The following is a 27,305-nucleotide window of genomic DNA, read 5'->3' as shown; positions in this document are numbered from 1 at the left end:
CCATTGTTTGGTAAAGTGCTAAGTGTGCTGCTTTCCAGGTTGATCACACCAAAAGTGTGTTCTAGTCTGTATTTTGAAATGGAAAACACAAGATTGGATGTAAAATTCTGCAAAGGTAATATTGTGGTATGTAGTGATGATATTTCTCTTGTAAGGCGTTACTGACTTATATTTCCTCGAACCTCTAAATGAGAGGCTGCTCTCCTAACTAGAGGCAGTATGAAAATCAACAAGTGAGCTCCCCCCATGGTCTTGGGGAAAAAAGAGCAGAAAGAGGCAAATGAAGGTGATAAACGATCAAAAAGAGGCAAGATAAAGGTGAGAAACGAGCAGAAAGAGGCAACATCAAGGTCAGCAATGAGCAGAAAGAGGCAAACTGAAGGTCAGAAACAAGTAGAAAGAGGCAGAGTAAAGGTCAGAAATGAGCAGCATAATGCAAAATAAAGTGACCAATTGAGCAGAAAGAGGTAAGATAAAGGTGAGGAAGGAACAGAAAGAGGCAGAATAAATGTGAACAACTAGCAGAAAGAGGCAAGATAAAGGAGAGAAACAAGCAGAAAGATGTAAAATAAAGGACAGCAAAGAGCAGAAAGAGGCAGAATAAAGGTCATAAACGAGCAGCAAGAGGCAAAATAAAGGTGACAAATGAAGTGAAAGAGGCTAAATGAAAGTGAGAAACAGGCAAAAAAAAGGCAAAATAGAAGTCAGAAACAAGCAGCAATAGGCAGAATAAAGGTGGAACCAAGAAGAAAGAGGCAAGAAAAAGGTGAGAAACAAGTACGAAGAGGCAAAATAAAGGTCAGCAATGAGCAGAAAAAGGCAAGATAATGGTGAGAAACGAGCAGTAAGAGACTGAATAAATGTCAGCAATGAGTGGAAAGAGGCAGGAAAAAGGTGATAAACGAGCAGAAAGAGGCAATATAAGGTAAGAAACGAGCGGAATGAGGCAGAATAATGGTCAATAATGAGTAGAAAGAAGCAAGATGGAGGTGAGAAATGAGCAGAAAGCGGCAAAGTAAAGGTCAGAAAGGAGCAGAAAGAGGCAAACTAGAAGTCAGAAAGGAGCAGCAAAATGCACAATAAAGGTCAGAAACAAGCAGAAAGAGGCAGAATAAAGGGCAGAAACAAGCAGAAACAGGCAAACTACAGGACGGAAACAAGCAGAAACTGGGAAATTAAAGCTCAGAAACAAGCAGAAAGAGGCAAAATAGAGATCTGAATTGAGCAGAAAGAGGAAAAATAGAGGTCAGAAATGAGCAAAAAGAGGCAAAATAAAGGCCAGCAAATGAGTAGAAAGAGGCAAAATAAAGGCAAATAAATGAGCAGAAAGAGGCAAAATAGAGGTCAGAAATAAGCAGACTGAGGTAAAATAAAGGTCAGAAGTGAGGAGAAAAATGTCAGACATCAAGCAGAAAATGAGTGGAACCCATTCAGGCACTCATGCACCCACTAACAGAACAACTCAGACACTCTCATATATAGTCACAAACCCAATTAGACACTCATGCACCCACTCACAGACAAACTCAGACACATACACCCACTCACAGACCAAGTCAGACACCCACTTACAAAATCACTTACTCTCTCTCACACACTCACAGACCTACTCAGAGACTCATGCACCAACTCACAGACCCACTCAGAGACGCATGCACCCACTCACAGACCCACTGAGACACTCATGCACTAACTCACAGACTGACATACTCATGGAGACACTCATAAGCCCACTCAGGCACTCTTACATCCACTCACAGACCCACTCAGACACTCATTCACCCACTCAGGCACTCACGTACCTAGTCACATATTAACTCAGACACTCATGCACCCACTCACACACCCAATGAAATACTCACACGTTCACGCACACACCCACTGAGACACTCATGGAGAGGAAATACAATTTTAAAAACCTTAGAAATTCACTCAAAAAACAACGGTGACAGGGATGTTATAGTTAGGAAATACATATAAAAGCCCTTCGAAATTCACTGAAAGGAACAAAGGTTATAGGCACATTATAGTTAGGAAAGATAATTTAAAAACCTTAGATATTCTCTGAAAAAACCAAAGGTTAGAGGGATGTTATAGTTAAGCTCACATTACACTTGCGCAGAACCACTGTAATTCAGCAGTTATAGTTAGCTGCAATGCACTGCTTATGACCTCACATACTACATAACTCATGACATGGACAGGGACATCACTCATTACATCTCAAATGACATCACTGATTGCATCACTCATGACATCATCCTGTGAGTGTATTTGATAAATGTTTCTTAAACTTAATGATATTTACTAAGTTACAGCATAAGTTAAATTACTATTCTTTCTGTCACTTGTGATTAGTCATAATATTTCTAACATATCTCACTTGAGTAGTTGTGTGACTGTATCAGTGTGTGAGTATCTGCATGGGTGTGTGAGTGGCTGTATGGATGTGTTAGCAGGTATGTGGGTAGCTGTAACAGTGAGTTAGAGGCTGTGCGAGGGACTCTATTGGAGAGTGGGGTGGTGTGGGAGTGCTTGTATGGGTGACTGAGTGGCTGTGTGAGTAGCTGTATGTGTGACAGACTTGGTATGTGAGTGGCTGTATGGGTGAAGGAGTCACTGCTTGACTGTGTGTACAGGTAACTGAGTGGCTGCAAGTGCTGTATTCATCCAATCCAATCCAATCTAAAAATTCTTTATTTCGGCCACATGGGCCATAAAAGAAGCAGTAGAAATACATACAGATAAAAAGACAATATATACAGTAAAAACAACTGGACCTGCAGTGTTTAGAAAAAACAGGGTAAAATGAATTAACCAGACATTTTCTTCCTTATTATCCATGCTGCCATTAAGAATTTGGAAACCGCGAACACAATGTGGCCCAGGGTATTAGTTTTCATCACCCTGTAGGCCTGTAAATAGTTACTGAAGCCCAGATTCCGGCATAGAGGGGCTAGCCAGCGCCTCCTCGGGCTCCGATAGGCGTGGCAACAGAACATTATGTGCAAATCATCTTCATCCTTAACTTTACAGCATGGGCAGAGCTTGTCGCCCCCTAGCGTCCATTTATGGGTGAAGACTTTAGTAGGGAGCGTACCAAACCTCCATTGCAGGAACAGTTTCCTCGCCAAAAGAGGATAAATAAAATCCATAAAAGTTTCAAAGATATAAGAATTTTTGGATACTAAAAAACATCCCGTCAGGGTGCCACTGTCATAAGCATTGCCCAGGTCAGCGAGGTTTTTGTTCTTATAGAGCTGTGCGAGGGATTTGCGCGATAGCCTTCTACATCCTTGAACAGGGTCATCCCATAGGTCTGGTAGCTTAAGGTCCGAGCATTCCGACCTAATAAATGCCAGCCAGGGGATCTTGCCATTTACATCCAACCTCATGACGTGTGTGAGGTCCTGCCTGTAGTGATGCAGCTCCTCGGTGGTCCATACCCGATGCCAGAACTTCAATGGTTTCGACCGTAGGTCCTCTGCAATTGACGGGAGACCCAAGTCGAGTCTTAAGGGGAGGAGTGGTGTACCTTGCGGGAGGGCAAGTAGACGCCTAAAGAAGCAGTTTTCCACCCCTGCCATGACCTTCCCAGCTTTGTGGCCCCAGAGTTCGCTGCCATACAGGGCAGCTGCCTTCGCCTGTGTCCTGTACATTTCCAAAACCGGACTAACAGGCTTGAAGGTGGACTTGTTGGACACCCTCAAGAGTGCGCCCGATAGCTGGGAAAGTTTCAGCCTGGATCTTGCTACCTGGGAGTCCCATGCCAGATTTTCTTGGAGTGAAACCCCCAGATATGTAAAAGTAGAGACCCTTTCCAGGCTAGTTTCCCCCAGTTTTGGATTGGGTCTGGTCTTGGAGGGAGGGTTGAAGATCATGAACTTGGTTTTATCCGTGTTCACCTCCAACCCATGTTGTCGACAGAAGTGACCAAAACCATCCACAATCCTCTGGATCCCCATAGGTGATTTGGAGAGGAGGAGGGTGTCATCGGCAAACATTATTGCCGGGACCCTCCTTCCTCCCAGGACCGGGGCGTCATTGTCCCCAACAGCGTCAAGATGTTGAATGACGCTGTTTATGTACAGGCAGAACAGTGTCGGAGCCAGAACACAGCCCTGCCTGACACCTCGGCGGACCGGGAATTTGCCCGAGGGCTTACCATCCCTCCCGCACCTCACTACCGCAAAGTTGTTCTCATGCAGCCTAATGATGATTCTAAGGAGGTGGGGGGGAACTCCTAGCTTCTGCAAAACCTCCCATAACTTCCCCCTCGGGACCAGGTCGAAGGCTGACCTCAGGTCCACGAAGACCATGTACAGTCGACCTCCCTCTAGCGTGACCGTCTTCCAATACAGGAGAAGGAGGCGAAAAATTTGGTCCATGGTCGACGTGTTCTTCCTGAAGCCAGCCTGGAGGGGGCTCATGATGTCATTGGCCTCGGCCCAGTCCAGGAGATGATTCAAGATGAGGCGGGCAAAAAGCTTTTGGGGCACATCTATTAGGCTTATAGGCCTATAGTTAGAAGGGAGCAAGGTAGAACCCTTCTTGTGGATGGGTACAATCTCTGCCCCCAGCCACGTCCCAGGGATCGCCATACCTTCAAGAATGGCATTAAAAAGAATGAGAAGGTATGGGCCCCAGATATCCGGGTGGTGCCTAAATAGATCCCCGGGTAACCTATCAAGGCCTGGTGCCTTCCCCACTGCTAGGCGCTTGAGGGCATGCTCCACTTCCCCCAGGGATAAATCCATTCCAAGCTCCTGGGTACCCATGGGCAGTTGCAGCTCTGCTGCCGGGCAGGAACTAGTATCTTGGTAGAGAGCCCCAAAGTGGGCCTCCCAGACCGCAGGGGCTATATTTGGCTCTATCGCTTTACTGAGTTCCCCTGTCCCATTATTCACTAGGGCCCAGAATTTCCGGGAGTCCCTAACTTTGAGGGCATCATAAAGATCCTGCCAATGGGTCCAGTCCCACTCGGACCTTGCAGCCACCAGCACTGATTTATGGTACTTCCTGAGGTCACGTACTTTGGCCTTATCTGAGCCCTCTTTTATTGCTGCAATGAGCTCAGATTTTGCCGCCCTACAATCTTGGGTGTACCAGGAAGGAACCACGGTCCTTTTCTTCCGGGTTGGGACCTCCGGATGGAATACCTCAGCCAGGTCCCTCACTAGATCCTGGTGGATGGTTCCCAGTTTCTCGTGATAGACTGGTGTTCTTGGTTCGTTCAGGAGAGTATCCACCTCCATAAAGCTCGGAAGTGCCAGCTCATATAATTTCTTAATAGACTCTTCCGAACTCACCAGCTTTCCCCACTTTACCCGACGCCTGTTTGTGGTCAGGGACAGACCCCCCAGGTCATCCCCTTGGCCAGCTGGGGAGGGGTCCGCCATGGGCAGAGGGCACAGGATGTTTAGGCAGAGGGCATTGTGGTCGCTGTCTGACCTCTTAATTACCCTAAGGTCAAGCACTTTGGGCCAAAGTGAGATATCCACCATGATGTAGTCAAGCCTCGACTCCTGTCCCCTCCTATTGAAAGTGCAGACTGAGGGGGTGTCGGAAGGGGTGCGACCATTACACGCCCTCAGTGCGCAATTCAAGGTAAGGGACGTGAGCTGTAGTGCTAGAGGGGACCATGCTTTAGGGTGGGGTGAGGACGAGGGTGGAACCCCCCAATGGTCATCCTCGGCCGTTAGGGCACCATCCAATAAACCTTCCAGTGGTTCAAAGTGGCAATTGAAGTCTCCTCCAAGCACCACCTTGAAGTCACCCGGAAGTTGGCCCAGGAATAAGGCCAGATCATCTAGGGTAGGTGATTCATTTGGCGAGGCCACTGGACGCGAGTAAACGTTGACAATGGCCCACGAGGATTTATCAGGCCAAGTGAGCCGCACACACTGGATGTCCTGCGAACATGTATGTACTTGCTCCGCCTGACACCCAGTGTGACTCACAATCCAGATTGCCAAGCCCCCAGATGGCCTCCCCCTCCCAGCCCATTTGGCAGGAATTTCGTAAATTTCAAACCCTCTCCTGGGCTGGGCGGCCCTCGCCCAAGTCTCCTGGAAGAGGAGTATGTCGCATTCACCTACCAGGGAATCCCATTCAGGAGAGCCTTCCTTGTTCGCAATGCCTGCCACATTCCAGGAGAGAATCCTCAGTCCTGGAACAAGTGACGGGGTGCCCTGGGCTCCAACAGGAGATTGCAGGGTGACCATGGATGAACCATCGTCTAGGGAACCAATTCCGCAGACAGCAGTGGCGGCAGGACCTAGCCGCTCCACTGCCCCTGCCTGCAGAATATGGGCTGATCCGGTGTCGAGCAGTGGACCCAGTTGGGACAGGGTATCGTCTATGTTAGCCTCGCTCTCGTTGGCGGTGTGCATCCGGGTTGATTCCACCATGGGGACCACATCCGATCCCACGCAAGCCTGCACATCCACCACCATCCTCCCGGGATCAGACAGGATTGACCTAATTTGTGGTCAATCAACCTGGTCCAGACAGGAAAACCTGTTGTGATGTACAAAGTCTGCCCGGACAGTTGGAAGGGGGTGCCTTGATCTATAGCGGGAGCCATCTATAGCAAAGCCCACCCTAGTCCACCCCTTCTCACTCCCACCCACCATGTTGGTACCACTAGGATAGAAATAAGAGAGGGGTACGAGTTCTATATTGGACTTGTCAGGCCTTACAAGCCAGTTGCAGATGTAGTTTGCAACATGTGGGCTCCTAAAACTTAGGACGATGCAATCCCCTGGCCTGTTTTTAATGGTAGGGCCAATCCACGGGATCCTCCTTACCATCAGGACCTCGCCCTTCAAGTTTGGAGGCAGCGGTCTATTTATACTGAGCCAGCTTATGACCTTATTACGGAGGGAATCTTGAGACTCTCTAACTCCACCAGTTAGTTCAGGAACTCCCACCATGATTGCCGTAAAAGGAACAGCTTCTGGGGGCAGGTTGACCACCCTACGTCTATCAAGGGGGGGGGCAGGACCATCGCTCAGGACATTTACAGTACCCACAGCCACCCTTGTCTGCGGCGCGAGTTGCGGCGCAGGGGGTAACTTGGATCTCCTGGGGGCCGGGACAGGGGGCCTAGATGCTGGTGGTAGCAAAGTGCACGCCTGAGGGATAGACGCGCCATTTGCACTAGGCAATACCCTACTGGAACCCTGAGGCAATGTGGAGGAAAGTACCCTATTCCCAGGTGGATCCCCGATAGCTATAGGAGGATTTACAACCATACCAGGACTATTCCTAGTATGGTTATTTTCCCGGGACTGGAGTAGATTTTCTATTGCTTCTAGTCTAGCTGAGATGGGGATTAACAGATTCTTAATAATAGTTGTGAGCGATGTAATTACTAAATCTGAACTGTTGGATGTTACCCCACCAAAGGTAAATGGGCCCGCCAACACTGGTGGTGGCACAGAGGCTGGCGAGGCCACATGATCCGACCCCGACCCAGATAGAATAAGCTCTGGAGAGACCGAAATGTCTATGCTTTCTTCAAGGGACGAATCAGATGCAACAGTTCTTGCCCTTTTCACCCTCTTGGTTTCATCCGGCCTTTTCCTTTTTAGAGGCTGAACCACCCCACTACCTGCAGGGTCTGGTGACAGGACTGCTTGGCCCGCTTCCAGCGTGTTTGAGCCCATATTGTCGGGGACAGCAGGGTGGTCAGAAATCCCCAGCAACCGCGGGGAATCCCGATCCCTCTGCGGAACAGGGGTTCTCAGCTGTCGAAGCACCGACTCAATGGTCTGGTCGATGCTGTCCAGTAATGACATGTGAGTGGCGTCCATAGTGATGGGAGTACTGGCATCATTTGAGGCGGATTCCCCGAGGTCCATAAACACACTTTCGGGACCCATCTCAAGATGAGAATCCGTGGATGAGTGGCACTTACTAATCTGGGAGCTCGCCTTGGGGAAAAAATTTTCCAGAGTGCTTACGCCTTGTTGTGCAGACTTGCTCCTTAGTGCTCTGGATGCCATACTGGGGTAAGTGGTGGGGCAATTTGGCCGGGGCGTTAGAGGGGTGGCCCGGTCCGGTCTCTCCCGGCCTCTAACGGCCTAAAACGGCCCGCTCTTTGCCCGATCTTCGCCCGCGCGCGTCCCGCGTTCGCGCGGGTGAGCGAGGTTAAGTAGGAGGAGGAGAAGCGAGCGGGAAGAGGCAGCAGGTGTGCGCGCTGGTCCGGCGCAATTACCTGTGGGCCTCGCAGTCCCGCTCGCGCTGTGGGAGTCCTCTGGTCACACCGGATTTAGAAAACCAGGAATGGAGCACGCCGGCTCCCGCTGATGTCCACAGTAAAACAGGCGATGGGAACACAAAAGTCAATGAATAGAGCACGCCGGCTCCCGCTAGTGCCCACAATTGATAGAGCGATTGGGATGCTTCAGTGAAGGGCACGTCCCGCTTACAGCAGCGACTTCGAGCGGCACCCGCGGAGCGGGGGCCGCGAGTCGTATTTGAATATTAGGAGGCTTCAGGGAGGAGCGAGCGGGAAGAGGCAGCAGGTGTGCGCGCTGGTCCGGCGCAATTACCTGTGGGCCTCGCAGTCCCGCTCGCGCTGTGGGAGTCCTCTGGTCACACCGGATTTAGAAAACCAGGAATGGAGCACGCCGGCTCCCGCTGATGTCCACAGTAAAACAGGCGATGGGAACACAAAAGTCAATGAATAGAGCACGCCGGCTCCCGCTAGTGCCCACAATTGATAGAGCGATTGGGATGCTTCAGTGAAGGGCACGTCCCGCTTACAGCAGCGACTTCGAGCGGCACTGTATTCATCACTATGGGACCGATTCACAGAACTAACTTAAGACAAAATCCTAAACTTACTACTTTTGGTATTCACAGAAGTTAGGATTTTGTCTTAAGACAGACTTAAGACAGACTTAAGACAGACTTAAGACAGATTTAAGTTAGGATTCTGTCTTAAGTCTGTTTTAAGTCTGTCTTAAGACAAAATCCTAACTTCTGTGAATACCAAAAGTAGTAAGTTTAGGATTTTGTCTTAAGTTAGTTCTGTGAATCAGCGCCTGGATGTCTGTGTGAGTGGCTTTAAGGCTGAGTGAGTGGGTATGTTAGTCATTGTACGGATGTATGAATGGTTATGTTAGTACCTCTGTGGGTGTGTGAGTGGTACGTGTGTGGTTCTATGGATGAGTGAAAGGCTGTGTCAGTTGCTGTATGGGTAAGTGAGTTGTTATGAGAGTAGTTGTATTGGTGAGTGATTGGCAGTATGTGAGTAGCTTTGTGGGTAAGTATGTAGGTGTATGAATACCTGGATGGATGAATGAGTGACAGTTTGATTTTCTTTATGGGTGATTGAGTGGGTGTCTGACTGGCTGTATGTCTGTATGACTGGATGTTTCAGTGGCTGTATTGGAGAGTGAGTGGGTGCATGAGTGGCTGTATGGTTGCATTCGTGGTTGTGTGAATGGCTGTATGAATGAATGGATGTGTGAGTGGCTCTATAGCTGAGTAATTGGTTGTGTGACTCATGGTATGGGACTGTGGATAGGTATGTGAGTGGTTGGGTGGGAGTGGGTGTGGGTCTATGAGAGGTTCTATGGGGTTTGAGTTGGTGTGTGAGTGGTTTTGTGGGTTGTGTCATCAGTGATGTAATTTGAGACGCCATCAATGATATCATCAGTGCTGTCACTGACCATGTCATGAGTGATGTAATATGTGAGGTCATAAGCAGTGCATTGCGGTGATGTGAGTTATAGTTAGCTGTGCTGAATTTCAATGTTTCTGTACTAGTGAAATGTGACCCTAACTATAACATCCCTGAAACCTTTGGTTTTTTTCCAGTTAAAATATATACCCATATATATGTATTGCTTTATTTTCTACTGGTAGTTGCGAGTAGGTGGCTAAAGTGCCCTGGTGATTCTAGGTGTGCTTGGAAAGTTTCGGGGTGATCCGTCAAGTAGAGGCAGAAAAACAGGGGGGTGCAAAAAGTGTTTCCATAGAGATTTTAGACACGACTACAGACTGAACCGCTGGACGGAATTATACCAAATTTGACAGAAAGGCAGCTGTTGGTCCAGAAAGAACCCTTTTTGCGATTTGGTGTAAATCTGTGCAGTAGTTTTTGCCTTAATAAAAGAATTCCAAATTTGTATATATTGGGATGCGGAACCTCTTAGGATCTGACAGTCCCTGTGTTGAAATATGATTGGCTACCAACACTTCAAGCAAGAAGTGTTGGCAGCCATCTTGGGACTCAACGTCAGCTGAGTCCCACAAAAACCTTTTTAGAACAAAAAAGGGAGGGACGGTAGAAATATCCTGACTCCTTAGCTCTTCTGGGACCCCATCAAGACAAAACATTTTTTTGTTTTTTTTACTTTTGCAGTGGAAATGCGATGGAGCCGTGAATCCATGGCAAAATTTATTTTGAAAAACTCTTGCGCTCGTTTTGAACAGAGCCCTCAGGGGCATTTGGTAAAAAAAGGAGGAGGGTGCACAGGACCCCCCTCCTAAGCTCATTGAGCCCTGGGGCCCACCACCTTACCAGGGCTTTGTTTGAAATAATGGAGGGGGAGCTGGAAACTCCCTACTTGGATTCTAACAAGCCTCAGGGACCCCCATGTCCCTGTCCCTGCCATGACCCTGTCAGCTCCCACCAAACAAAACCAAGCACTCTGGCTCCAGTTCTCATTCCCTGCCTGCAGAGATGCAGGCAGGGAATGAGATTAAACGTTTGCTCTTGCACACAGGGAGCTGCATTTCCAATAGCTCCCTATGTGCAATAGCAATGCCGGCGCCCGCCAGAGCGGGGCCCCGAGGGCTGATGTTGCACACTGGGTGCCCTGGGTGAGCTCCAGGGTACCCAGGAGACATGGCTGTGCCCCGGGGATGGGTTTCCCGGGGCTGAAATTGGCCCAGGGAGGGGGTCTGTGCAGCTCCCCTCCCCTATCACAGTTCAGCTGAGGGATGGGGTCCCCGGGGTGATAATCGGCCCGGGGAGGTGGGGCCACACGGCTCCCCTCCCCCATTCAGTGAATGATTTCTCCTGGCTAGATGACATCACACAGGGCACGTTTTCTCCTGGAGAGCTCCTAAATATAAGAGGAAGTGACTCTAACTTTATAATTAAGGCATTTTAGGATAGTTGGGATGCACTATGAGAGCGCTTAATATAGGTGACTTCCTATAGGAGTGAAGCCAGAAGTCAGCCTGTGTCATGAGGGATCTCCTCGGCCAGTTCCAATAGTGAACTGTGCCAAGACATTCAAATGAAAGGAACAGTGTGTCTTCCAGCACCCATGGTGTATGCTGTAAAGACAGATGCTGCTGCTGCCCAACAATGGCGCTGCCAAGTTGGTGGGGATGTACTGTCTCCAATGCCAAAGCCCTGATCGATGGTGGATGTTGCAGTTGTCGAAAATGATAATCTGCTTCAAATCCTCCTTGAAGGGCGCAACTGATGAAGCCAAGATCCTGTCAGTACCTGGTCTGCCAAAGAAGATTACCCACTATCTAGAAATGCCACACTGATCCCTGCCCAATGAGCCATGACCATCGTGAGGCTTTAATTCAGAAAAGGGGGTGGTGATGAACAGAGTGCCTGAATTAAGCAGACCACTCTTACCCAGTCCAAAGATCAGGGCTTGATCCATCACCGTTTTTTAGCTCACTGCACCATCCCAGCTCAGAACTTGGCTATATGCAAATTAGTCTGTTCCTGTCCCAGTGCATGATGGGAACAGGGCAAACCAAACTACCAAGCCAATTCTTGTACTGGGAAGGAAACAAGCTTCCGGGGACCGGTTTCTGCCATTTCAGGCGTCGTCGGCCTGGCTTGCTTGAATCCTGATGGTGCAATGAGCAAGGGACTCACATCTGAGTATACCCTTCCACGCTTATGGTGGACAAAATGATTCAGAAAAGGGGGTGGTGATGAACAGAGTGCCTGAATTAAGCAGACCACTCTTACCCAGTCCAAAGATCAGGGCTTGATCCATCACCGTTTTTTAGCTCACTGCACCATCCCAGCTCAGAACTTGGCTATATGCAAATTAGTCTGTTCCTGTCCCAGTGCATGATGGGAACAGGGCAAACCAAACTACCAAGCCAATTCTTGTACTGGGAAGGAAACAAGCTTCCGGGGACCGGTTTCTGCCATTTCAGGCGTCGTCGGCCCGGCTTGCTTGAATCCTGATGGTGCAATGAGCAAGGGACTCACATCTGAGTATACCCTTCCACGCTTATGGTGGACAAAATGATTCAGAAAAGGGGGTGGTGATGAACAGAGTGCCTGAATTAAGCAGACCACTCTTACCCAGTCCAAAGATCAGGGCTTGATCCATCACCGTTTTTTAGCTCACTGCACCATCCCAGCTCAGAACTTGGCTATATGCAAATTAGTCTGTTCCTGTCCCAGTGCATGATGGGAACAGGGCAAACCAAACAACCAAGCCAATTCTTGTACTGGGAAGGAAACAAGCTTCCGGGGACCGGTTTCTGCCATTTCAGGCGTCGTCGGCCCGGCTTGCTTGAATCCTGATGGTGCAATGAGCAAGGGACTCACATCTGAGTATACCCTTCCACGCTTATGGTGGACAAAATGATTCAGAAAAGGGGGTGGTGATGAACAGAGTGCCTGAATTAAGCAGACCACTCTTACCCAGTCCAAAGATCAGGGCTTGATCCATCACCGTTTTTTAGCTCACTGCACCATCCCAGCTCAGAACTTGGCTATATGCAAATTAGTCTGTTCCTGTCCCAGTGCATGATGGGAACAGGGCAAACCAAACTACCAAGCCAATTCTTGTACTGGGAAGGAAACAAGCTTCCGGGGACCGGTTTCTGCCATTTCAGGCGTCGTCGGCCCGGCTTGCTTGAATCCTGATGGTGCAATGAGCAAGGGACTCACATCTGAGTATACCCTTCCACGCTTATGGTGGACAAAATGATTCAGAAAAGGGGGTGGTGATGAACAGAGTTCCTGAATTAAGCAGACCACTCTTACCCAGTCCAAAGATCAGGGCTTGATCCATCACCGTTTTTTAGCTCACTGCACCATCCCAGCTCAGAACTTGGCTATATGCAAATTAGTCTGTTCCTGTCCCAGTGCATGATGGGAACAGGGCAAACCAAACAACCAAGCCAATTCTTGTACTGGGAAGGAAACAAGCTTCCGGGGACCGGTTTCTGCCATTTCAGGCGTCGTCGGCCCGGCTTGCTTGAATCCTGATGGTGCAATGAGCAAGGGACTCACATCTGAGTATACCCTTCCACGCTTATGGTGGACAAAATGATTCAGAAAAGGGGGTGGTGATGAACAGAGTGCCTGAATTAAGCAGACCACTCTTACCCAGTCCAAAGATCAGGGCTTGATCCATCACCGTTTTTTAGCTCACTGCACCATCCCAGCTCAGAACTTGGCTATATGCAAATTAGTCTGTTCCTGTCCCAGTGCATGATGGGAACAGGGAAAACCAAACTACCAAGCCAATTCTTGTACTGGGAAGGAAACAAGCTTCCGGGGACCGGTTTCTGCCATTTCAGGCGTCGTCGGCCCGGCTTGCTTGAATCCTGATGGTGCAATGAGCAAGGGACTCACATCTGAGTATACCCTTCCACGCTTATGGTGGACAAAATGATTCAGAAAAGGGGGTGGTGATGAACAGAGTGCCTGAATTAAGCAGACCACTCTTACCCAGTCCAAAGATCAGGGCTTGATCCATCACCGTTTTTTAGCTCACTGCACCATCCCAGCTCAGAACTTGGCTATATGCAAATTAGTCTGTTCCTGTCCCAGTGCATGATGGGAACAGGGCAAACCAAACTACCAAGCCAATTCTTGTACTGGGAAGGAAACAAGCTTCCGGGGACCGGTTTCTGCCATTTCAGGCGTCGTCGGCCCGGCTTGCTTGAATCCTGATGGTGCAATGAGCAAGGGACTCACATCTGAGTATACCCTTCCACGCTTATGGTGGACAAAATGATTCAGAAAAGGGGGTGGTGATGAACAGAGTGCCTGAATTAAGCAGACCACTCTTACCCAGTCCAAAGATCAGGGCTTGATCCATCACCGATTTTTAGCTCACTGCACCATCCCAGCTCAGAACTTGGCTATATGCAAATTAGTCTGTTCCTGTCCCAGTGCATGATGGGAACAGGGCAAACCAAACTACCAAGCCAATTCTTGTACTGGGAAGGAAACAAGCTTCCTGGGCCAGGGACAGACTAATTTGCATATAGCCAGGTTCTGAGCTGGGATGGGGCAGTGAGCTAAATAACGGTGATGGATCAAGCCCTGATCTTTGGACTGGGTAAGAGTGGTCTGCTTAATTCAGACACTCTGTTCATTACCACCCCCTTTTCTGAAACGTTTTTGGCCACTATAGGTGTGGCAGGGTATACTCAGACATGAGTCCCTTGCTCACTGCTCCATCAGGATTCAAGCAAGCCGGGCCGACGAGGCTGAAATGCCTGAAACCGGTCCCCGGTAGCTTGTATCCTTTCTGGTGAAGAATTGGCTTGGTAGTTTGGTCTGCCCTGTTCCCATGATGCACTGGGCCAGGGACAGACTAATTTGCATATAGCCAGGTTCTGAGCTGGGATGGGGCAGTGAGCTAAATAACGGTGATGGATCAAGCCCTGATCTTTGGACTGGGTAAGAGTGGTCTGCTTAATTCAGACACTCTGTTCATCACCACCCCCTTTTCTGAATCGTTTTTGGCCACTATAGGTGTGGCAGGGTATACTCAGACATGAGTCCCTTGCTCACTGCTCCATCAGGATTCAAGCAAGCCGGGCTGACAAGGCTGAAATGCCAGAAACCGGTCCCCGGTAGCTTGTATCCTTTCTGGTGAAGAATTGGCTTGGTAGTTTGGTCTGCCCTGTTCCCATGATGCACTGGGCCAGGGACAGACTAATTTGCATATAGCCAGGTTCTGAGCTGGGATGGGGCAGTGAGCTAAATAACGGTGATGGATCAAGCCCTGATCTTTGGACTGGGTAAGAGTGGTCTGCTTAATTCAGACACTCTGTTCATCACCACCCCCTTTTCTGAATCGTTTTTGGCCACTATAGGTGTGGCAGGGGAAACTCAGACATGAGTCCCTTGCTCACTGCTCCATCAGGATTCATGCAAGCCGGGCCGACGAGGCTGAATTGCCAGAAACCGGTCCCCGGTAGCTTGTATCCTTTCTGGTGAAGAATTGGCTTGGTAGTTTGGTCTGCCCTGTTCCCATGATGCACTGGGCCAGGGACAGACTAATTTGCATATAGCCAGGTTCTGAGCTGGGATGGGGCAGTGAGCTAAATAACGGTGATGGATCAAGCCCTGATCTTTGGACTGGGTAAGAGTGGTCTGCTTAATTCAGACACTCTGTTCATCACCACCCCCTTTTCTGAATCATCATGAGGCTTTGGCAGCGATCCTGCCTCATCAAAGTTGTTGCTGCAGAAATAGGATTGCAGAATGCACCCACCAGTGCCGCAAAAGCTCTATCTCCACCTAGAATGTAAATCAAGGTTTAACTATGGGAAGGCTAAAAACCGAAGGTGCACATGTGCATCTTCAGTAAGAACACTAACCCTGTCTAACTTCTCTGTGGCAAAAACTGTTAAACTGATCTATGCATTGTAACCCAGATATAACTACGCTTGTGGTTAATTAATTTAGATCCCAATTTGTATGAGTAACTGCATGCATTAAGAGAACCCCTCAATCAATCAATCAGCATTTGTTGAGTGCAGCATTGTTACCATGTGGAAATCTGGGCAATGGGGTGCAAGGTCTCAGTCTTGAGGAAATGGCAGGAAGAGGGAAGAAATGAGCCGAAAAGGCAAACCAGAGGGTAGAAAAATGAGCTAGCAGAAAAGGCAAAATAGAGGGCAGAAAAACAAGCAGAGAAGGCAAAACAGAGGGCAAAAAAATGAATGAGCAGAAAAGGCAGAACAGAGTAGAAGAGGGCAGAAAAAAGAGCAGGATAGGCAAAACAGAGGCAAAAAAACAAGCAGGAAAGGTAAAACAGCGGTCAAGAAAAACAAGCAGAAAAGGCAAAACAGACCAGAAGAGGGCAAAACAGAGGGCACTCAGACACTCACACACCCACTCACAGACCCACTCAGAAAATCATACACACACTCTCAGGCCCTCTGAGACACTCATACACTCACTCTTAGACCCACTCAGAGGCTCATGCACCCTCTCACAGACCCACTCTGACACTCACACACCCACTCACAGACCCACTCAAACACTCACATATTCACTAACAGACCAACTCAGAGACTCATACCCACTCACAGACCCGCTCAGACACATGCATCCACTCACAGACCCACTGAGAGAGTTATGCACCCACTCACAGAGCCACTCAGACACTCATGCACCCACTCACAGATACAATCAGAGACTCATGAACACACACACAGACCCACACAGAGACTCATGCATCCACTCACAGACCCACTTAGACACTCATGCACCCACTCAGAGACCCACTCAGATACTCACATACCCACTCACAGACCCACTCAGAGATTCATACACTCATTCACAGACCCACTCAGAGACCCATGCACTCATTCACAAACCCATTCAGAGACTCATGCACTCACTCACAGACCCACTCACAGACTCACACACCCACTTAGTTACTTACTCAGAGACTCATGCACCCACTTACAGACCCACTCAGACACTCATGCACTCACTCACAGACTGACTAACACTCTTATCGAGGGACTCACAAACAGAGAATCAAGCTGTGCCAAGGACATTCCTTCCTAATAGAAAGTCGCAAGGGCATGTATGATTGTTTTGCAACTGGAATGTAGTCGCAAAACAATCACAGTTTACTGCCTAGTTCAAATAAATGGTAAGTCCGTGGCTGCTATCTGTCTGTCTGTCTGTCTGTCTGTCTGTCTGTCTGTCTGTCTGTCTGTCTGTCTGTCTGTCTGTCCGTCCGTCCGTCCGTCCGTCCGTCCGTCCGTCCGTCCGTCCGTCCGTTCGTCCGTCCGTCCGTCCGTCTGTCTATCTATCTATATATCTATCTACATATCTATCTATGATATTAATAGAGTGCAACAGCTACTCATTGAGTGTCCCAGTGCTGCTAGAAGACTGACCCACTTGCTGACTTGTAATTAGAAAGCAAGCCCGAAGAGGCTAGTTTTAAGGAGACGCTTAAAAACCAGCCTTAAGTACCCAAGCTGCACCAGCTGCCATCTTCCTCTACCGTGATCTGCTGTAAGCTCCCAGATGTGCCACCCAACTGCATGTCTTTCTTGTCAGTCAGCTTCCCAGCAGAGCTAGATATGCACAATAGTGCACACAATCAATTGACATGCGCGTGGGGTAGGGGAGTTTTAGCACAGCCAGTCGCTTCTGCACTGCCAGGGGAAGAGACGCAGCTACTTTTCATGCTTGCACTCTGACAGCCTTTGACAGCCCTGCAGTCTGCACAGTAAAAGTGCAGTGAACACAACTAAGCCACTAGTAATTACCTTGAGGCCTCAATTCAGTCCAGACTTTGTTTATTAAATGTGCCTGATCAGTGAGGTGCAGCTTGTATCCCAAGGCAGCCCTAAATAATTTCTAATGGCTGGGATATTTTCCTAGATAAATTTCAGGTATTTACAATAATAGGCTACTACATATTTCACAGTGTATAAGCTTTAATGTATATACTTTGTATTCTCTGTTTAAATATAAAGCTATAAGTATAAAAAAAAAAACAGAAATGGATTTTCACTGAAAGTAGCAGAATCTGTTATTAAGAACTTTTTAGACCAGTTCAATAAATCAACTGCCAGTTTCTGTGCAATTTCTGTATTTTTTAAAAGCCTACCTTTCAACTGCATAATACTTTTTGATATATCACCTTCCGATTCTCCCTGTTCCCATTAGTTGTACTGCACTTCAACCCAACAACAGTGCTGAGGGACACAAAAGCAACTCTTTTTTTTCCTCAGTTTTTAACAACCTCTTCTAGTGTCGTTTTTCACTCTCAATGACATGCCACCATGAGCCAAGATGTGATGGTGGACATGTACAGGTCCCATAACTCTAGAGGAGTCCCTCCTGTGATGTTTCTTGAAGCTCTCCGGTCATCGCTCTGATTGTGTGTAATCACCTTTGCTTGTGGATGTTTTTCCCTACAAGGATATATAACTCTGTCTTCCTGAAGTTATACCATGATAAGTGCCAGCTCTGTTGATGGAAATTGAACCTCTTTCCATAATGGTTTCCGTGACTAAAGTAATAGCTAGACCAGCTGATTGACTCTTGCTGGTGATCAATGCACTGTGCAAAGCAGCACTTTTCTTTGATTGTAGTGTGCTCAGGAACTCACTTGGGGGCATATTATCAAGAACAGCATTAAAATTATTGCCGCTCTAGTGGTAGAAAACTGCCGCTAAAGCGGCAATAATGTGCTTGATAATATGCCCTGGAGAATTCCAATAGAAGCCCATGTTCAAACCAGAACATGAACTTCTATTTGAATAAAGGCCTGCAGCACAAGCTGCCATAATGAAATGGATGTTTTAAAATATCCTTGCACCGTGTGGCAGGCACATGTGGGATGCTAACTGGGGGGCACCATAGGTGCCCCCAGTAAGCAGAGGGCCAGAGGTGTGGGGGCCTCAGCCCTGCTAGGGGCCCCCCAAAGTCACTTTCTGACAGCCTTTCCATATCTGAAAGGCCTACATGGAATGGCTGTCGGAAACCAACATCCCAATCCTGATGGCGGAGCTGCCATCATTAAGGGATTTACACCAACGGACACCGACAGGCTCCTTGAGCCCGTCAGAACCATGTCGGAATCCCCCTGCAGGTTTAACTCCGACCGCCATCTTCATGATACGGCTGTCGGACTGTAAAGCTACCATGTCAGGCGGAAAGTCTTCGACCGCTGGTTGGAGGCTTTACACCCGACATTGTAATCAGCCCCTTAGTGTTGAATTTACATCCTTCTGTTTGCTTATAGACACCTTCTTATAATGCATCACCCATCTCCAAATGCACTTACATACCGATGCAAATAATGTTAAAATAAATATAAAGTAGCTGTTATCAGCTTTACTAGATATCATGATTCTGTTATTTTCAAAAAAACTTCGCTGTCAGCTCAATATTGATATTATTTTGACTTTAGAAAATGGTAACTTGTCTGGTGCCCAGGACAAATAAAATCTTCTATGCTGTCTACGTGGTTTCACAAATACTGTTCCATTTGCATGCCTGCGAATGCAAAAGTGAATACTTTGGTTACTTTTTAGGTTTTGCCTGCACAGCGCTTGCTCTGTGCATGTGGAATCTATTGTATTTATTATAAATCTTAAAAGGGGCTTACATCCCACCCTTAATTTTCATTGATTGGATTGCTTGTCACTTACTTTTCCTATGTTTCTATTGGCTGTAACATGATATTTCTTGTTGTTCCTCAGGTGTTTCTCTTATCAGTGTCCCAAGGCCCAAGTACTATTTTCATTTGCTTTTGTGGAACTCATTTTTTTAGGTTTTACCTGCACAGAACCTCCTTTGTTTGTCCTCCGCCCTTTACCTAATCTCTCCGAGGCTGCATGCATTTCAAGCGTGCTTTTTTCCATCTTTGAACTCCATACAAATGCACGTGTTTTGTTTGTGTTCCCTATCACCTCCCCCTGTTTCCCACAATCCTTTGTATTTGTATATGTCTATACTTCCTTCTATATCCCATTGTTTGTTCTTTTTAATTAACTACAGGATTTTGGTCCTCCTGCCAAGACTCGAATCTGGTTCCCCAGCTTCAACATCAGCCGCTCTAGTCCTTACACCACATCGTCTATCCTCTCCATGCACATTGTGTTCACCATGTTAGATGGCTGAGACTCCTTTGGAATGCACAATCAAAAAGTATTTCAATTATGCGTTCCAAAGCAGCACCAGCCATCTTGTTAGCTGTTCTGTGAGCATGTTTTTATAAAAGCACTCTTTCCACAACCACAGCCTCCTGCCCTCCTCCCTCAACTTGTTTAAAAAGACGCGGCTCAAGGTAGACCTTCAACCCCACTAACTTTCCCCCTGCTGCATTGTGATGCTCGGCTTCCTTGAACTTCCAACTGCTGCAGGGTCGGCGCTGCTAAGAGTCAGATGCACGGATCACCGGCCTATTTTCATGGCCATCGGGTGTTCCTGAAATATTCAAAGTGATACGATTCCACCCGATGGCCGTAAAAATAGGCCGGCGATTGAGCGCATAATACCTCATACAAACTGGTCCTGGAATTGGACATTGATTAGGCACTATTGCATATGGAACAAAAACGTGTTTGCAGACTCTGCCGTTAAGATTAAAGCATTTTGGGAAAGTGCCGTTCGACTTGGGTTCACACCACATGGAATACAATTCATGGATTGTGTGAACTATTTCTTTGCCCTAAAGAAGCCCGCAAGGGCGAAACACGTTGGCTGTTTTATGTTTAATAAAGAATAAAAGGATCTACAAAATCAAAAAGTGAAAGACTCGCCATTTCTGTCATCGCTTTCGTGCATCATTTGTGGAATTTGAACCATGCGAACGTTTGTTCTTGTAACAATACCTCTCCCAGTCTTTTGTATTTCTATGTTGTATTTGAAACCATAGTAGGTGGCTTGTTTCGGGAGGTGGGCATTGACTGTCAGAGAGTACACTGAATTACTCAAAACTAACATTTGTGCAGCGAGATATATCCTGCCGCCGTTCTTTGTTTGCAAGATGTCTGATCTCGTTCAATTGATCATTTTATTAATTGGTTGCATCAAGGACCTGGCCTTCTCCTGAATTGTTTTATTTGGAGTCATCACATTTCATTGGCTTAAAAAGATAGAACTCAATTCACAAAAAGATGGCTGTTACTTACTCTTCTTTAGCAATACTCCTGAACTTCAGAAGTAAGCCAGGTATGCTTCAAGAGCAAGTCACAGCTTCTGATCAGTTTTTGGGAATCAAACCTCTGGTGTTACCTGCTTTTCACTTCACTTTGTGGCTTTGGAAAGCAGCACATGTTTATTTTTAATCTGGTCAATTACAAGATAGTATCATATGTCACGTTAGTTCTTCTTCCTTTGTGATTTGCTGTCCCCCTATTGAACTGAATGAAAGTGATGTGAGTGGCCTAGATGGACTTCTCATAAAGTGTAAAATTGATTTGTCACGTGATTCAGGTATTGTGCAAAGTGTCTTTATTGAAGTGTGTTAGCTTAGCTCTGACAACTAAACAGAAAACCTTATTACTTTGTGTAAACCGTGAGAGAGAAGTCGATATTGTCCGAAGGCTAAATTGCAGAAAGTGCCTTGGTAATCTGAGCTAAATCCTGGCATTGCCACCCGGCCAAACCGTGTGATCCTATCATTAACACAATGCCTTAGAGTGCACCCCTTTCCTCGACTGACTAATTTGAAAGTCCCGAAAAGTAATTCTGTAACGAGTGTGAACTATTCAAAATCAAAACTCACTCTTTTTTATACTTTAAAAGAACATAATGTCACTTTATGTAGAATAAATATTATTTGCCATGTACATGATGAATATTAAACACAGTATAGTTTCTTGGCTCGCTCATGGCCAAATCCTAAAGAGAGTGCTATTCTTTCTAAAATCTTTTTCCATTAATTTTTATAATTAATGTTGACAGGCCTAAGAGAGTGCAGTGATATTCGAAAGTATTAATACTTTTTACTCTCTGTGGTCCCGACTCCTGCTCACCACTCTCTTCTCTTGCAGACGTTCTAACACTGCTCTCATTCCCACTCATGTCCCTTTTTGACCATCCTTTAATTCAGGACAGAGGGCGACCGTGGGGACCCCCAAATCAGATGTTAAAATTCAGATCTATATCCTGGCTCGAGACAGCTAGCAAACAACCTGCAGCATCTATCGCTCATTTCTATTGTGGTGTACTGAAGCATTTCTGGAGCGCCTCATTCTCCTGAGGAGGAATTGAAGCACTTCTGGATGGTTAAGGAAGTGGGTACCCTCGTTTCTTGTGAATTTTCCTCCTAGGGTTAGAGAGTGGCTCATCTGGGAAGTGTCTGTGGTCGGCATGGTTGTATCGTGCCTGTGACGTAACAGGCACGTACCTAACGTTAAGGTCATGTGACCTAGATTAAATAAAAGTAGGGTACGCGCAGACGTACGCCATTCTGGCTATGGAGGCGAGTCCCTGTAGCAACCCACATCCTGTCTCCCGTGTATCATTAAACGTGCCCCGTAGGCCCCGTGCTGTAGTCACCTCGGTGTTGGCGCCAGTCAGGTGAGCGACACAAAAATTGTCGACGAGGGTGGTCGTGCCCTCGCACCGGTTGGAGTGGTGGCCGTGAGCGTTTCCACCTTCGAGCGGCGTTCATGCCCCGAAGTTCAGCGCTCCGGTGCCCTGGCGCTCGGAGTGGAGCGCCGGTGTCCTGTGTGGGGATGGAAGTGGCCCGAGCGGTCTGGAGGGGTAGAGAAGGTGAGCCTGCCCCATCGCTGCAGCCGTGCGCAATCGCGTGGTGACGCTCCCCCGAGTGGGTGCGTGATGGAGAGCTGCTACCCCACCCGTCTGCAAGCCATGAGCAGCCCGGGCAGAGCGCTCAGTAGGCCTGCGCTCCTGCTCAACTCCCCGCACCTCTGCAGTGCTGAGTGCTTGGAGGGAAGGCGCACACTGCATCATGTGGGGGAAACCAAGGCCTCGATACAGGCCTACTAAAGCACAGTTGGGTGGAAGATAAAATGCCTTGACACAGGCCTCGCAGGGAGTCACGCAGTGAAGTCAAGGGCCTTGGCTCAGGCCTAGCAACAGGGCAGTACGTTCGGTGAAGAATAGCATAAGAGAAAACGCCCTAAAAGGGAGAGAAAAGGGGCACCACGCACCACACCAGGGTGCAAGCGGCGCCATGCCCAGGCAGCTGGAAGCCTCAGTGGAGGGCGGAGAGAACGTCCACGCTAACAGCACAGCGCAGCGGCGACACGAAAGGGCAAGGCGCCCACCGAGTCAGTATTCACAAGGACCAAAGCACTATCCATGTCCACGATACCGCATATAGAGCCTTTCATAGTGGAAGGGTCGCCCTCATCACCTGCACCAAAGTGGAAAGATTGGGTGGACCGCCTGCTAATATTCTTTGAGGCCACAAAGGTCCACAAGGACCAGAAGAGAGCGATGCTGTTACACCTTGGGGGCAAAGACATACATAACATCACTAAGACGCTTGTAGAAGCCACGCCAAAGAAACACCACACATTAATAAATTCCCTCAATGGACACTTCGAGCCGATGGGCAATCAGTACTACGAAAGGTTCATATTTAGGCAAGCGCATCAACGAAGAGTAGTTGGACACGTACCATGCAAGACTCAAAAACCTTGCATCCACGTGCGGGTTCCAAGATGAGACGGAAGTGATAAAGGGCCAAGTGATTCAGGGTTGCGCCTCCGCCATGCTCCGTGAACGAATTCTAGAGGAATCTGGTAAGTCCCTCTCCAACATACTGACCCTGGGGAGCACCAATGAGCTGTCCAAGGCACGTGCAGCACACATGGAGGCGGCTCTCCAAGTCCCGGTGAAGATAGAACCGGTGAATGCTGTTATGACCAAGCCCACGATGAGGTGGAACAAGAAGGGGCCAGGAACAGCGACCGCCGGACAAGCCAAGATGTGTGGATACTGTGGCGGGCCTCCGCACCAAGCAGCAGAGTGTCCTGCCAAAGTAAAGAGGTGCTCGGGATGCGGGCGATTTAACCACTTTGAGAAAGTATGCTGAGCCAAACGCTATCACAAACCGCAGCAGGTGGTCATTGCCCTACCCGAGTGTGAGAGGACACCCAGCGACATGGACGATGATGAGGAGGAAGAGCGGGTAGTCCACAAAGTAAACATGATTGGCGCCGCTACCCAGAAAACGCAGTGCAACATTCGCATGGGGTACCAGGATGTCATGGCTGTAGTGGATACCAGGTCCTCTATCAATATCATGGCTTCAGCTCTCCACCAAACTCTGTGTCCAGCACCCAAACTGGGCCCGTCAGTGATCACTGTGTTTGCGTATGGCAAAGATACGCCCCTGAAAATACAAGGTTGTTTTAAAATGTCCATATCCCCATGGAGACAACTCTATCACCACCAATGTGTTCGTCACCGAAGATGGCCAAGGTATGCTGCTAGGGTGCCGTGCTGCGGAAGACTTAGGAGTGGTGACATTTGCTTTCAGTGTGCATCACAAGCCGATCCAACACTTACTAGATGAGTTCTCTGAGGACTTTGAGGCAATTGGAAGATTCAAGGGCAAAGAAATTCATCTACACATTGACCCAACGGTCCAGCCCGTAGCGTTACAGCATCGGCGGATAGCTTTTCATCTGTGACACCAGGTAGAGGATGAACTTAAGAAGCTGGAGGCAGCGGGAACCATTGAGAGAGTGATGGGGCCCACACCCTGGGTCTCTCCCATCGTTGTCAACCGGAAGCCCAAGCACCCTGGTCCGGTAAGGATCTGTGTAGACATGCGACTACCTAATGCCGCAATCAAACGGGAATGCCACTTCACCCCAACTACAGATGGTCTCATCGGGGAAATGGCCGGCACCTTTTGGTTCTCCAAGCTCGACTTACGGTCCGGATAACATCAACTGGTGCTAGATGATGCGCCCGAAACATCACCACCTTCTCAACTCACGTGGGGCTTCGACGCTATACACGATTGAGCTTCGGGGTGTCTAGTGAGGCTGAGGTCTTTCAGAACATCATACATGAGTTGATCATGGACATCCTTGGTGTTATCAACGTCAGTGACGACATCATGGTCCATGCGAAATCACTTCCAGAACACAACTCTCGCCTCACCCAAATGCTTCGCCGTTTGTGGGACGCCGGACTCACTCTGCACTGGGAAAAGTGCAAATTCCTGAAGAAGAAGCTGCAATTCTTCGGCTACACCTTTTCCACAGAAGGAGACAACCCAGATGCAGAAAAGGTCCGAGACATCACAGACGCCGCAGCTCCTGCCAGTGTGATGGAGGTCCGCAGCTTCTTCGGCATGGTAAACTACTGTGGCAGGTTCATTTGTGACCTCACCACTTTGACATTACCGCTGAGAGAGCTCACCAAGGACTCGGTCCCTTGGAAATGGGGTCCGGACCAAGCCAAGGCCTTCAAAGAAATCAAGAATGCGCTCTCAGAGGTGAAAACACTTGCCTTATTCGACCCGGGGAAAATGGCCCAGATATCGGTGGATGCGGGCCCCATGGGCTTAGGGGCCGTACTGCTGCAAAGACAACACCAGGATGATGACTGGGCCCCTGTGGCCTTCGTAAGTCGGTCCCTTACCGAGATCGAACAGAGATATTCTCAAATAGAGAAGGAAGCCATTGCCATTTATTGGGGGTGTTGTCATTTTCACCTGTATGTCTACGGCAAGCCGTTCGTGGTAGCGACGGACCACAAACCCCTTTTGGCTCTGTTTTCAGGGACATCTGCCAAACCACCTCCCTGGATTGAGAAGTGGATGTTGCAGCTTCAAAATTCTAACTGCAAGATAGAATATCAACCAGGGTCCCGCAATCGTGCGGATTACCTGTCTTGGCATCCCAGAGCGGCCACGGCCAAGGAGATGGAAGACGCGGCAGACACGGAAGAATATGTCAGGTGCGTTGCGGCCTGCTCATGTCCCCTCCCCCTCTCCATGGGGGATCTCACAGAAGCGACGTCCAAAGACGATAGTCTGCAAAGGGCCAAGGTGGCTCTATGGAGTGGCAATTGGCACAAGGCCAAAGAAGAGTGGAAGATCCTGACTTTACCTGCCCAGAGGATATGGGAGAGCCTATACCATGTCAGGGACGAGCTCACCGAAGACACTATGGGGTGTTTGCTGAGGGGACAGCGGCTGGTAATCCTAACGTCTTTAACAGATAGATGCGTCCAACTTACCCACATAGGGCACCAAGGCATGGTAAAGACTAAGGGCCCGATGTAGGTAACCAAATACCGGTTGGTAATGGCCGAAAATACCGAATTTCGGCTGTTACCGACCGATATTTGGTGTTTGAGATGTAGGGGCCTCAAAACGTCTGAATCAGTAAATTTACCGATTCTGTAAAGTTTCCAATTCGGTAAATTTTCCGAATCAGTAAATTTACCGAATCGGTAACTTTACAGAATCGGTAAATTTACCGATTCGGTAAATAAGAAATGGTAAAAAGGACTATTGAGATGTAGGTAACCTATAAAATACCGAATTTGCATGAAATACGGTATTTAAGAGTCTGTATTTACCATGAATTGAAATCAGGTGGTAACCAGGTGCAGTCTATAGAAAAGGGCCCAAAATGCAACAGTTTGACCAGAATGGCGGCATTCTACGTGATTGCGAGGCGGTTACGGCTACAGGCAGAAGGAGAGAGGGTCTGGAGAAGAGAGGAGCAGGTCTACAGGCAGAGAAACACCCTATTCCAACTGACTGAGCCAGAGATCCTACAAAAGGTACAGGCTACACCCCCAAACCATCCTGGAGCTGATCAGGGACCTCCACCCACTTTTGGAGCACCCAACCCCAAGGGCGCACGCCATCCCACCCCATGCGCAGGTGCTGTGTAGCCTACACCTGCTTGCCTCTGGGAGTTACCAGAGTGTGGTTGCTGTGGTAGGTGGGGTGTCCCAGAGCTGCCTGTCGCGTTTTTTTAGGAAATTCCTAGAGGCCATGATGCAGAGAATGCATTATTATATCAGCTCCACTGCAACGCACGCAGAACAGCTCAGGACTAAGACAGAGTTTTATCAAATGGCACATTTCCCCAACGTCATTGGCTGTATTGATGGCACCCACATACCAATATGTCCACCTGCTGCCACAGAGTACATTTATAGGAACAGGAAGTCTACCCACACCATAAATGTACAGGTAATCTGTGATGCAAAGTACATCATCACGGACATAGTTGCCAAGTTACCTGGAAGTGCCGACGACTCATACATCTTTCAAAACAGTGGGATTTACACACGCCTGACAGTGGGGGAATTTGGCGAAGGATACCTGCTAGGTAAAACACTGTGTGACACTCCCTTGATACATATAGCAGATGTATGTGCATGTGTGCATGTGAGTAATGTCTTTTTCTTTTACAAATAGGGGATAGTGCATATGGGGTCCGGTCTTTCATCCTTACTCCCTACCTCAACCCTTCAACCCCCAGCCAGAGGAGATACAACAGGGCACACAAATCTACCAGGAACATTGTGGAGCGCACCTTTGGGCTATGGAAAAGCAGGTTCCGCTGCCTCCACAAAAGTGGAGGGGCATGCCAGTATACACCAGTCACCTGCTGCA

Source organism: Lissotriton helveticus, chromosome 1_2, assembly GCF_964261635.1.
Source record: "Lissotriton helveticus chromosome 1_2, aLisHel1.1, whole genome shotgun sequence".
Taxonomy (NCBI): domain Eukaryota; kingdom Metazoa; phylum Chordata; class Amphibia; order Caudata; family Salamandridae; genus Lissotriton; species Lissotriton helveticus.
This window is presented reverse-complemented; position numbering follows the sequence as displayed.